This window comes from Dipteris shenzhenensis, chromosome 13 (genome assembly GCF_047967505.1).
Source record: "Dipteris shenzhenensis isolate YYH24624 ecotype China chromosome 13, Dip_SZ_1.0, whole genome shotgun sequence".
Classification (NCBI taxonomy): Eukaryota; Viridiplantae; Streptophyta; class Polypodiopsida; order Gleicheniales; family Dipteridaceae; genus Dipteris; species Dipteris shenzhenensis.
The window spans coordinates 17,576,257-17,591,394 of record NC_141608.1 but is presented as its reverse complement, the minus strand read 5'-3'; positions in this window follow the sequence as shown (position 1 = coordinate 17,591,394).

Sequence of the window (15,138 nt, the reverse complement as noted above, 5' to 3'; positions counted from 1 at the left end):
AGCAAAGGCAAAGAGGGGATGCCGTAGCTTCTTCTCATACTTTGTATACTCTTTGGAAGAAGAACTTTGGATATGTTAAAATCCCAAGGAGGTAAAAAATGTCAAAGTGCAATGTCTATGACGATTTAAAGCGAGCGATTGAGAGTGCAACATGTCCAAATCAAAGGGAATTATACAAAAAAAACTGAAAATCTCATCATGACCTTATTCGACATTCCAGACAAAAATATTCAGTTTCGAAGGAGCAAGCTATTTCGCATCCCGATGACTACATGTGCCTTATTGTAGATGGCATGGATCAGAATACAACAACATTGCCTCATTTTGTTGCCACTCCACCTAAATTACAAGGAAAGCACTTTCTAAAGACACATCTATGTGGAGTGTTAGTGCATGGAATTAAGTACTTTGCAGATATATGGATTGATTCCTTGCATCTACATGATAGCAATCAAGTTGTAACATCTATCATGAAGGCAATTCGCAATGTACATGCAAAAAAAGGTTGCCTACCACCGACTTTGAGAATACAAGCTGATAATTGCTGGCGAGAAAATAAGAATGTACTCATGTTTGCATTCTGCTCCATGCTAGTTGCTCCTCGAATCTTCAATGAGGTCAAATGTGGATTTTTGTATGTTGGGCATACACATGAGGATATCGATCAGGTTTTTAGCACAGTCTCAAGGGAGCTTAAATGCAAGGATGTAGAGACAATAGATGACTTGGTAAGAAGATGTGGCAAGCAAGTTGGTGGTTGTAAGGAAAGTACAGTATGTGAGAGGCTCGAAAGAATGTATGATTGGAAGAGCTTCATTCTACCTTTCATACAAACAGGTGGTGATGCATTGACAGGTCATACCAATCCACACTACTTTCGTTTTTTTTTTAAAGATGAAAAACCTGTAATGCAATGGCAACAGTATTCTCATGATACAAAATGGGAACCTGAAGAACCTTACAGTCTCTTAACTTCAATTCCCAGCAAGGAAAGGTATCCAACATGGGCTCCTATACAAGAATTCAATGAGAAGTCTAACTATGAAATAGAAGGATTAAAAGCATTTATTACATACAAAGAGGAAATGCTCCGGAGATATCCTGATTCGAAGCCTACTTGGAGAGAACACACTACCACTATAATTAACAAGACACGAAATTTAATAAAGGACCTTGAGAGAATGCGAGTCTCAAAGGATGTCAAGGAAGAATGCAATATGTTTTGGCCAAATGTTCATAACGATTTGCGCCCAGCTCCAGTCTTTGAAAATGAATTTGTATCATTACTCTGTGGACCGAAGAAAAGAGAGTTTATGCCACAAGTAGATATAGAGGTCGATTCTTTTGTTGTGGTTCGGCCATCGGATGATGAATATGAGAATGTGAAGTTTTGGGTTGCAAAAGTAGTTGATGTGCAAAGAGATGACTAAGGGAGAGCTACAACATTTACAGCGGTATGGTATGAGCCAAAGGGCAGGAAGGAGAATATGGATAACAACACATTGTATACTAATTGTATAATGAAGGAGTGGGTCCCAAATGATGAAGCGGTCTCTCAAGTTTCGACGAAGACAATCATAGTGTCTTGGCATTCAAGGGCAAAGAAATCAAAGAAGCACATGGGATATGAGGTAGAAGGAAAAATAAAAATACCACAGCAAAGTATTTTGCATATACATGAATTTTTAAGAATGCTTGCCATGGAGGAAGTAGAAGGAGACAGCACAAATGAAGAATGCCCATGATTAAAGCTTTGTATTGAAGTCCATTGAAGGATTTTATTTGGGTACTAGGCAAGAAGCCAATTCAAGACAATTATAATCAGAGTCATCACCTCCTATGTCAAATGAGAGTCAAAATATGCACTGGATGTCACCCAAGGGTCAAGGCTTGGCAAGACAATAGGGAGTTAATGCAGATGGCACCTGGCAAGGGACTATCACATTGAGCAATAAGACAATGGGGAGTCAATGCACCCAAGGGGAAAGGCTTGGCAAGACAAGTGGGAGTTAATGCAGATGGCACCTGTATTTTGCACTGGATGTCACCCAAGGGTCAAGGCTTGGCAAGACAATAGGGAGTTAATGCAGATGGCACCTGGCAAGGGACTATCACATTGAGCAATAAGATAATGGGGACTCAATGCACCCAAGGGGCAAGGCTTGGCAAGACAAGTGGGAGTTAATGCAGATGGCACCTAGCAAGGGACTGTCATGACATTGAGCAATAAGACAATGGGAAGTCAAATGATGCAGATGGCACGAATTGAGGCTCTTTAAGAGCAACACTTTAAATTGTAAACATATGTTCAATCTATATCATTTTGGATATAAAGACTCTAGCTAAGAGCAACGTCTCTCAATGTAATCATATAATAAAAGCTATAATTGCTATTATAATTCTTTAGTTCAATACAAAACTTGGGTCTTATGGCATCATGTCTTTTTTCTATTTATTAAAAGTTTTAAAAATTTTGTGCATATTGCGAGTGACAATGCTATTTTCATGAAATATTTAAGTCTCCTTTCATGGATTTATAAATTTATCACGTTAAGGAAAAATATTAAAAATAATTAAATTAACAAATAACTTAGGTATAGCTAGAATTTCTAATATAGGATTATTTCAAATTCTTGCATGTTGGTGCAAAAGTATAGATTGAAAAAACAATATTTTTATGTGAATATGATAGTGCCACAAAGTGAACTTTTGATTTGGGAAGAATATTTTCAGAAAGTAAAATTTTGATTTGGGAAGGATATTTTCACAAAGTAAACTTTTCATTTGGGAAGGATTTTTGGGCTTCATCCAAAAAGAACATAAAAAGTCCAAAATTAATGAAATAGGTGTTGTGCCACATTCATTTATGTTATCTATTTTGATGTGTAGATCGGCTCGAAAGTTGGTAGGTGCTATAGATGCACTTATGGGTGGTAGTAAGCTAAGGGTGCCCACTTCCAGACCACTTTCGGGTGAGTGTGACACCCGCTCGAGTGAAAATACAAAGGTTTTGCTTCGATCTGCCATACCTCGATCGAGGTATTATGTCCAATGAAAATCGCACAGGAGGACAACCGAGCAAAGCCAATACCTCGATCGAGGTCCTGAACTTTTTTCACCGAACCGAGCCTATACCTCGATCGAGGTCTTTTGGCATGCCACCTATACATGCCACCTATACCTCATTCGAGGTATTGTGGCAATCTAGCTATACCTCGATCGAGGTATTGTGGCGTGTCCAGCTACACCTCGATCGAGGTATGTGCCATCCGACAAGGCAGTTGACATACCTTGATCGAGATATGCTGGACCGATGACTTGGCTGCATGTCGAATACGTCAATCGAGGTATGTGGCATCTGTCTGCTACTGACATACCTCGATCGAGGTATCGTGGTAGGTCCATACCTCGATCGAGGTACATGTGCCGATGTGTATGGGGCATGTCAAATACCTCGATCGAGGTATAGAGGTATGATGGAGCGATGTACATGTGGCATGTAAAATACCTCGATCGAGGTATCGTGGCATGTCTATACCTTGATCGAGGTATGATGGAGCGATATGTATGTTGCATGTGAAATACCTCGATCGAGGTAGGGAAACCCTAAATTTTCTATATAAAGAGAGTGACCCCCCTCATTCTTCATACCTCGATCGAGCTCCTCCTCATTGACCGATTTCAAATTTGCAGGAGGTCGACGGAATTGCAGCAGCGACGAAGAGCGACCGACGGACAACGACGAAGATGGACGGAGCGGGAGAGTCCAGGTAAGGTTTCATTTATGTAGCTTTTTTTTTTGCTAAAATTTATTTAAATTTTAGTTTATAGGAATAATTATAAAATATTTCTAAATTTCAAATGCATTTTAAAGTTTTTTTTGAAATTACGACATTTTTTATTTAAAATGTGAAAATGTGAATATTTTGTTTTTTAAAATCATCTTTAAAAAAAAAGAGATTAAAGTTATTTTTTAAATTAGTGCTATTTTTATTTAAATAAAAAAACTTTTAAATTTTATTTTTAAAAATCATCTATTAAAAAAAAGAAAATAAGAGTTTAAAGTAGCTTTTATATTATTTTAGTTTATAGGAAAATGTAATGTCATTATAAAATATTTCAAAATTTCAAATGCAATTTAAAATTTTTTCATACCAAATCAATTGGACACCAAATCTTGCGTGGATGTACATCTATGGTAGCTTAAGAGCCATGTGAAGTTTCATCCCCAACAGATAAGTCCACATGCATATTTCATTAGTACGTGCACCATTTTTCATACGTAGTCGTGGTAGTAGGGATTGTAAAAATGTACACATTATACCTTCCACGTGGCACATACCAAATCAGTTGGATACCAAATCTTGCATGGATGTACGTCTACGGTAGCCTAAGAGCCGTGCAAAGTTTAATCTCCAACAGATAAGTCCACATGCATATTTCGTTAGTACATGCACCATTTTTCATACATAATCATGCTAGTAGGGATTGTAAAAATGTATGCATTATACCTTCCACGTGGCGCATACCAAATCAGTTCGAGACCAAATCTTGCATGGATGTATGTCTAGGGTGGCCTAAGAGTCGTGTGAAGTTTCATCCCCAATAGATAAGTCCACATGCGTATTTCATTAGTACGTGCGCCATAGCTTTGCCGCAGTCACGCTAGTAGGGATTGTAAAAATGTACACATTATACCTTCCATGTGGCATATACCAAATTAGTTGGAGACCAAATCTTGCGTGGATGTATGTCTAGGGTGACCTAAGAGTCGTGCAAAGTTTAATCCCCAATAGAAATGTCCACATGCGTATTTCATTAGTACGTGCCACCATTTTTCATACGTAGTCATGCTAGTAGGGACCAATAGATAAGTCCACACACGTATTTTGTTAGTACGTGCGCGAATTTTCTTAATCACGTTTTTAAAATGTCCTAAAGCACAAAACAAATTACAACATTACTACTAATAAACAATTTTTTGTTTTACAAACACAACAAATCCCATTGAGAAGACATCAGACATCATGTATAAAATAGAATCTAATACAATGATGTGTATGAACGTGTATACAACCATTAGAGTGAAATACAAAATATGAGTCCATGAAAATTACAATGGTATGGTCACACAGTGAGCCTATACATATCGAATATAAAAATGTGTAATAAACTAGTGATACCCAATAAAAATCAATCTGATCAACTGATGATCCCAAAAAATATGATATCTAATGTGCTACTCCTTAGGATCAGCTCTCATGCCAATAGTTGCAAGTATGCTCTCGTGATCCACCACTGCAAGGCACCATCGTGGAGTGGACGTCGCCTTGTGAGTGCGAACACGACTCAAAGTAATCTTGATTGCAACAACAAGATGAGAATACATGTACGCCTCCTGATCCGCCATGTACTCCTGGAACTCAATATAGCGACCACGCCTCTGTATCTGCTGAAAATAGTGACCACCTACGATCATGCTATGAGCATTGAAGTGCATCCCATGCCCATCCACTGTATCCTCATTCAGCACACTCTTCAGCATAGAGCATTGCAACAAGTAATAATCCACACCCTCCTCATTGCCCTCCCAAGCAATAACCGCGAAGATATCACCAATATGCAAAATATCTGTAAGCTGGTCATAATCTCTAGAGGAATTGAATCCCGTATCCTGATCATCATGTACCTCCTCCCAAGGCTAGAAGGGAGAAAGCACTTGCCGTACCATGGATCGGCCCATGGTATCATGGAGCACCCTCCACAATCATCATCAATGCATGCAGAGCAAAAACATGCAAACCGTCGAGAAAAGATCGCAGGGTGAGACTCACCTATGCTCCTGATGGAATGGAAATCAAGAGTGCTAGACACTGAATGACAATCAAAAGGCCTAGACCGATCAAGACTCCCAATGTCCATGCACCAAAAATACCGGCTCACCACCCTATCGTCACGTGACTGAAACGAGGACATAAGTGGATAAGTGCTGGCTACACCACTGCACCACATCATGTGCATCCTTGAAGCGATCGGCACTATGATGCAACTAGTAATGCAACTAGTATCGACGCAAAGCACGCTTCACGCAAGCACTTGCACCATCGTGCTCTCCCTTATTGTGCCCTGTCTCAAAGTAGCTCCATGTGATTGGAATGCCTATCTCACGGTGCCATGTGCAGAACCAATAAAACTATCTAGCGGATTTGAATTGACCACCACAGCCGTCTGACCAGATCCAGCACCGCTGCCATGTGACACCATGATCCCTCAAGAAACTATCATGCAAAGTGAAGCAATGCTGCACAAAATGGGCATCATGCGATCGATCATCACTAATGTAGAAGTGATACTCTTGCACAATGACGCGTGAGTCCATGGTGCTATCAATGCCATCCACATGAGCCTGTGCATGATGATAGCTAATGTGCACAAATATAGCAACCTGCAATATGGCATTGAAAAAAAATATGACTATTGAAATAATTCGATATAATGAGGTGGGGAAAAAATCAATACTCAATCACATGTCACCTGTTCAGAGAAATAATACTCCGATTGGATCTCATGCTGTGGTGCAAAGGTGTAATTCTCTGCAAAGTCCACCACTGAGACAACCACCCCTGTAGGAAATGTCCGCAAACATGCACGGAACTGATGATCCTCCCATTTTGCAGTGTGCGAGTGGCATATGTAGCGGTACAGCTTCCCTCAAAAACTATCAATGAATACAACACGTGGTGTCTCCTTCCCCACAAGTTGCAACCTCCTCGACTGTGCACCACCATCTAATGTCAATGTCCTGTACTCATACTACTGCCAATGAACCATCTGCACATCACAAGTATCTAGTGCAACTCGTGGCACTCTAGTAAAGTCACCACACAAAGTACACCTGCCTTCCACACAATCAAGGGAGTGGAATAAAGCATCACCATCTCGTGTACACAATATGGAATGAATGAAGTCACGGGGCTAGTAGGAACCACTCCCCTATGACCATCAAGGGAACGGAATATGTCATACATCAATCCAAAATCCACATGGTAGTGACAACAGCATTTGTCACGCTCCTGAGAGCATTGCACAAACCATGGCCTGCATCGCTCAAATGACCTCTGCCCATTCCTAAACTCCGGGTGTGCCTCTACAAACTGAGTGTACAACTCAGTCTGGGTACACTCCAAAAAACATGCACCATGCTCAATGTACACACCGCGTGACACCCTCTTCCGCAATGCCTTCTTGAACACCGGGGATGCTCTGCAATGCTCCTCCCAAAACTATTGTATGAAGGACCTAGTGGAATCATCCAACAATCGATCACTGCGAGGTGCACGACCACTCGAAGCCCAAAGAGCATCAGTCTCACTATCCTCTCGACTCTGCCTCCTAATCATGCCTGCTCGCAATGTGCGCGGTGCAATCTGAAGAAGACATGAAGCGGTACACACATGGCCTATCATATGAGGTCTGCTAATGGCAGCCACAATAGCACGACGTGCTGCCAAGGCATCACTGGAGTTCCTATGCTTAATAGAAGCATAGGAATGTCGAACACTACTAAGGACCTCGCTAGATACAACCCTATCTCTACGTGCACCAAGACTAGCAAGCCTCCTACACTCTACCAAGTCAGGGTGATCAATCAGGGACATGAGAAGAGAAGACTACAAAGCTGGTATGAGGTCACAAAAAAAGGACTACACAATCTTGCTAGTACGACCACGGATAGTGGACTACGTCAAGTCACATCGTGAAGCAACACTGCTACTGTAAGGTGGAGCAAGGGGATCAATGGGAGATGGTAGGGTGGACGGTGTAGTTGAGCACTATGTGCTTGCCTTGGCTAGACTATAAGGGCTTGGTGGTATTGGCTACATTATGGACCTATCAAATATATATATGCTAGATCTACTCTTTTAAGTGGTTGTAATCCTAGAGCAAAGCTATAATTAAAAAGATCAAGTCTCTTTGTAATAAGGGTGTAAGCAATCCTCCACACAATATCTCAAAGTAGGTCTTGGGTGTCACCTTCACAAGTGTATGTTCTTGTTTCTTACAAGAAAACTATGTTCTTGTTTCTTAATTATGGGTGGCAACAATTTTCCAATGATCAAAACTTCATTTTTAAGAGGGCATTCGGCGAGGTCGAGGTGATGGTTTTGATATTCGTGATTAACTAAATATTGTACTTTGCAGCATTTGTACCGTAGTTTTAGGAGCTTCCTATAACATCATAGATTTGAGGAGAAATGAGGGCATGACCATGCGTGGCCCAAAATTCAAAAACTTTCTTGAATGGGTTCTTCAAAAGGTGAGAATTGGTTCCCCTTACAAAATGAAGTGTCACCCCTACTTGGGAGGAGAAGGTACTCATCCAAACCTTCTTGCCAATAAGATGATGCAAAGAAGGCCTTTTGCAACTTGTAGGGTTTTGATGCACTCCTATCAATGCATCCTTAGCCAATGGGAGCTGCTTGCAGCCTCGTATCCTGCACTTGTGCATGAATTTAGTCCTCTCACTTGGAACAATGAACTATGGGCCATGCATGAATGTGTCCTAAGTGTGCGAATTGCTTCCACTCTGCTTATGAGATGTTCTACCATCCTCCCAATGTCATATTTTTCCAAGTAATCCCTGTAATGAACATAGAGAGGATGCTTACCACATGCTCAAAAAGACCAAACAAATAATGACACATGGTTGTCCATTCTTCTTCCCACCTCACTACTCCACTGTCTCCACTCTCCCCTTGTCACCATCCCTTAAGCTAGTCTCCCTTTTCTTTGCTGCTTGTGTGGCTATCTCTAATGCCCTCTTCTAAGCTGATAGCCCCATCATATTGGCATTGCTAGTCCTCTTCACTCACTACCTCACTTTGTGTTTCAGTCCTCTTGCCTTTCCCTTCCCCTTCACAACCTTCTACCTCTCTGTTGGTCGTAGCTATTATGCCTCCAATAACTCAATTAGATCTTCACTTCTAGACTTAATCATTGTCTTTTGTCCATTTGTACTTCAGCTATTTATGGCCCATTATCGTAGAAGGGTAAGGTGCAAAGTTGGGACTTTTTCAATGACCATGAACAAATCTGTCACTATTTATGGGCGTTTCTTTTGCATATCAATTGTTAAACACCTGCTGTCAAGGTGTTGAAAAGGCTAATTGGATATTTTTTGACACTACTAGCACTTCAAACTTTTTGTTCCTACAGCTATTGCTAATGGCTCCTTCTCCTTATCAAAAATATGGGTTTGCAATAAGACGTAGTACTACTGAATGAAAAAGTCAGTTTAGCATTGTGGGCAATTTATTTTCACATCAAATTTCTTCATCAACTCATTGCATTTCAATCTTTCAATTTTGTAGTGTAAGGCATAGGCAAGATGCTTGCATATGAAAGAAAGCACCCACCTCTACACTTGGAAAATTTGTGTACTTGTAGTTAACAAGCTGCAGCATCAAGAGGGATTTTGTTTTTACTATGTGATTCCACAAAGGATCCCAATGACAGGTGGTGTGCAATCTTCTGTGTGAGGTTGTTTCCCTTCACATTGGTCACCCCTTGGTCACCCTAAGGTGTTGAGAGATGCATCAAGAAACACAACAATGCTATAATTGCCTTCGAGATGTGTGTATAGGAATTTCTTGTAAATTTCTTATTGGATAGCCCTTCTAACTTGAAAGGTACCAGTTTAGGTTTCAAAGCCTAGTTGATATCTGGATTGCACCTTCCATTGACATAGTAGGTCGGCTAGTTCACTATCCACATTGGAAACTATAATATTGCCGTGTGGATAGAATTGCCAATGAGCTTGGAAGGTGCAGGTCTACTCTCTTTCCAAGTTGTCATGTTAGTATTTTTCATACATTATAATCCTTAGTAGATGAAAGCTTTTCACGAGCTACGTACAAAGTATCCAAAATGAGAAAAGATGTTTATGGATAATAACTAAAGGAAAACAAACTATTTAAATCTTTCAAACTTCTAGGAAACCATTCCTATTCAACTGCTGCTTTAAGTTTCTTTCCCAAAAGAAGAGTTTTGAGGTATTTTGAATAAGGAGGATCATGTATTATTAAGTTTCCTTTTGTTTCCAATCTATGTTACCATTCTAGGAATCTACTAGGCTAGATTACTAGGTCTTGAGGGCTACTCTAGTGGATCTAGTATGAGGCCCTAGGCCCCAATGGCCTTCTTTTATATTGGCTGCAAGGCCCTCAACCAACCAAAATAGTAGGGGGGAAATAGGTTGACCCAACAGTCCCCTACTTCCTACATTTATGGTTTGTAAAACTATGATAGGTGGGGGCACATTTATTGAGGGATGGTTGGCCTTTCTTGTCCATGTGGCACGTTGCCATTTTCCCTAGGTAGTTTTGCCCTTAGATGACCTGATCCAAGGCCCCCAAATGTTGCCCAACTACATCTCCAAATAGGTGCCTCTTTGCTGCACCAGTTCCACCTCCTTTCAAAAACTTTTCTAGCCTTGAGGTCCTCTCCAATAGCTCCGTACATGCTAACGTATGCCTCCGTATAGTTGTTGACCCATCAATGAAAATACTCCAATAGCCCTCTAGAACACTTTGGTATCGATGTTGCTTCCTAGATTTTCCTCTGGTGGCTCTTGCTCAACCAAGTCTGGTCCCAGCCAAGAAAACAACCCTGTTACACAAGTCCCCATCTTTGGTAGCACCATATGGCACCACCTCCTTCAATTGCATACCCGCCTTCAAACTTGAGAACTCCATGTACTAGAATCCTCCACTTGTCTCTATCATGATGGGTGAACATTGTAAAGTCCTCTAGGTACCATGCTCTGAGGTCTGTTTCAAAACTCATCCTCCATCTAGCAAGGTTTGCAACCAAATAACATACTCAAGAAATCAAATCTCAAGCATGACTCAACCAAATAACATACTCCATCTGGCAAGGTCTACAACCAAATAACATACTCAAGAATCAAATCCCAAGCACAACTCTAGATTTTGCATGGACCATCAACATCCATGTGTAGTCCTATAATGTCTCTCTCTAAGTCACAACATCTGAAACTGGATGATCCCCATGAATGGTAGCCCTAAGAAGCTGATCATCTGGGTGTGCTGATTGAGTTGAACTAGCCCTAGGGATGGAAGACCTTTGAGAGCTAGTTGTGGAAATGGCTATAATAACTTCATGGTGGAAGACCTTGAGGGACTCCACAAAACTATTGTGGAAACTAAATGGTCTCTTGAGCTAGGAGACCCTAGAGATGCTAATGTCTAAATGGTTGTAGAATAGGCCACTAAATTGTGCTTGGAGATGGAAGACGCTTGAGTAGATAAAAGACAAGATCTATCAATGGGTACTGTAGGAGGATAGTCCCCTATAGTGTGCTCGAGGGTGGAAGACCAGCATGTCACTCTTGCAATCACTAGGCATCTCCCTCTTCATAGAATTCAATATGCATAATGCTTTCAGGGATATCTCGGGGAATAGCTACTCCTTCCCATTCTTCATCATCTAACTTGAGTATAACTGACCAATAAGATTCATGTTCCACTGACAACACTATTTCTGCATTAAAGCCTTCATATGAGAAACTCTCTACCTCTGGACCAAACTAAATTGACAAATACATTTCAACATACTAACCCTACTTAGAATCTGAAGCTCAAGATCTCCGAAGGATCAGTAGCTGTGTGGGATTTTGATGAATGTTTTTACATCGACACCCAAAGCATATGTCCAACATAGGAAAACATCAGACATTTACATGTAAGTCATCATTCCCAATGTGTAAGCAGCCGTCCTAAACTAGCCATCAAGACACAAAAAAAAAAAAGAAAAAAAAAGACATAAGGATCCCAAGATAATAAACAAGTGCCCAACACAGAAGCCTCAATTCTTCAGTTTGCCATCATCTTTGCACCTTTAGTTTATCTCCATATACTCATCAAATGCATTTCAACACTCTCAGCCAAGTCATTTATGGTCAACCAAGCACTCTATTTCTACCTGGAAAGTATCCCAACATAAGTGAGCATTCTCCAGTGATCAAAAGGAATGAATAGCCACCTAATTGGTTCAGTAAGTTCAGCCAACAGACTGTCAGCTTCTTCCTTAGGTTCTTCTTCTTTCCTTTCCAGACAGGTTCCAAATGTAAGCTTTGCTATAGCAAATTGTCCAGCTTCAGAATCTTGCTTTTCCCTGTTCAATGGCACTTCTTACCTAGAAAAGACACCTCTTCTACCAACTCCCTACCAAAATCTCCAAAACAGTTCTGATTTTTGCTATTTCCAGCAAGTTTATAGGCACCCAACACCTTTACAAACTCCCACAAACATAAACACAGCATCAACCCTCAACCTACTGATAAACTCCATGTATTGTGCCACTTTTCTAGCAAAAAAATAGCTCCAAACCTCTGTATATGAATTTGCCTATTTCAAGACAGCAAAACTAGCTCGCCAATGCTCAAAATTGAAATAGTCCATCCTCTATGCACTGCCAGATCTTCAAATTTCCAACCAGACAACCCTATGGTGCATTCTCTCTACTTCCCACACTGAAAGCAGTCAAAATTCAGCTCCAAACAACACCTCAAAACAGGTCACCTATCTTAGAATAGCTTCTCCAGCTTGCCAACAGCACACATATGCCAGTAGAGCCTCTCCTGACAACAAACTGCAGCCCAAAAATAGGTCGCCTACCTCTGTACACCTCCAGGCATGCAATTTCTAGGTCTTCAACAGGTCACCCTACCCTGGAGCACACCTAGACACTAGCTCTTGCCTTGTGAGGTCCTGGCTCTGTGGGATCACCTCCTGGCACACTTCTCCTGCTGTTGGAATATTTGAGCTACTCTCAAGTCTCTTTTGGCTTGATTGTTTGGGTTTCTACAGTTCTTTCTCATCGAGAACACCACCTCTGAGCATTCCAATTTTACTATGTTATGAGTAATCTACTATTGCTTGTAGGTCTATCCGTTAGCCTTCATGATGACCAGCCAGCCCATATTCTTACTGCACCACCCCCGTCGCCTGTCACCTTCATGTGATGATACACCTTCGCATCTTCTCTGATACTCTCAGTGTATGCCCTTCGTCATCCCTGGTACTCCCAACCTCCTACAGAGATGCTCCTTAGAAGCTCATCAACCGCCTCTTGTAGATACTACCTCCCGACTTCTCCTCTGAACACCGAAGTTCTCATCCATCCTACGTGAAATAACATGCATCCCCCTTCCCCTCTCTTCCAGGATGATCTTCTAGCTGCCTTCTCCACGTACTTTGCCACTTCATCCTCCAAAAGATTCAACCCGCCATCACGTAGCCTACCCTTGCATGCATGGATTTTTACTCCTCTCAAAGGTTTTCTTGAACCTTAGGTCCATTAATCCCCTACCTTAGGCTTTAAGCACACCCTTATACACAACCTAAACCTTCAGTGCTTGATTGCCACATATAACCGAAGCCCTCAAACTAGGATATGAATGCTCACATGAATTACAAATCGGGAACCACTCATGACAAAATAACATAACACAGGATAATAATGAAAGACATGTCATCCCTCACCAATTACTCTAGAGTGCCTGATGCCCCCACACTGCTTTCCATCATCTCCCAGATGTCCCTATAGAAGTATCTACCATATTTACATCTGTGTAGAGTCTTTATGAGAGTATCCATAGCTCATTCCCTCCATCAACTAGCTATGTACATAGCTATGCACTTATCCATCAACATGCAACAAGTGGAAAAGATATTTACATTTTTTATCCACACGTCTGAAGATTTAATGTACATGCATTATGGGCACATTATATTGCATTTTATGACTAACTTTTTTTATGAATGCATGATACTTGTATATGGTCAAGGAAGGTATATTATCATTTTTGAATGACAACGTTACTCTATGCTCCATTTTATCCTATATTAGAAACTATGATCACTAGATATTACATAAATATATTGCTCCATTATATCCTATACTAAAAACTATTATGACCCAAATACATAATGCCAATTGAGGTTAGTACTTATGACAAGTGATGAAAACATTCTAATGGCATGAATGAGATCTTGTAAATTTTGGATATATAATATGGGTACCATGTTGATTGAGTTATGACCCTTTTCTAAGGGAATATTTTCAACTTAATTACTAAATACATACTTACAATGGTGACCTGATTCCCATCTATATGTATAATCAAGTTTTACTTTGTGTTAAAAAAAAGCTTTTGCATAAGGTTAAAATTCGAATAGTATTTATATTTGTTTAAGACTACCCATTGAGCTGGCTCCTATCCTTATATTGAACATGATAATGTTCATAATGATTTTATCAATACAAATAGATAGCATTGGCTCCCTTTTTAGTGGTTGGGAATGAACCTAAAAGTACCCTAAAACGACTATGTATTCCCTTATTTGTAGCATGGAAGTGATCATGGTAGAGTGGAATAATCCCTTTTTTTTTTTTTCATAAGTTCTTTTGCTACTCATAGTTGGTGGATACACCACGGCATAGATCCGAATAGAGATTTGGTTTATTGCTTCAACTTGCTTGACTAGACTTTCCTTGATGATTGTTTGATTATGCATGATGAGTGGTCATTGGCTTAATTGATGCATTAAGTGCAATGTTTCCCTTAAAGTTTTTCATACTACAGGATACGAGTTTGCTTATAGGGGTGGAAATAGAAGCTTGTTAACACCTGGTGCATATTTTCCATTAGATGCAGCAGGATACTAGTTACAGAGTGTCTTTGCCAATTATTTCACTTGAATCATGCTCCTCTTATGCTTGAGTTTGTGGTCACGTATTGAGTTTAACATAATAGTCTACAAGATAATGAATGAGCAATCAACATAGTGGTTTAGATGCATTCGTTTCTAGTTCCGATAGAACTATCATTCAGACATTGGTCATAATAGAAGTATGGAGAAATAAAATCCTTTTTTGGCTCCCTAAATTTTTCAAAGCATGGTATTGTCCAAATTACTAAGAAAAATTAATCCTTATGATGAAAATGTGTTTTTTTTCTTTTGACATAGTGGTTTTGCTTCCATGTTTTTGGATCGAATGTATGGACGATCTTCCGCAAGCATAAAAGACATGATATGTATATGTAGCACATGA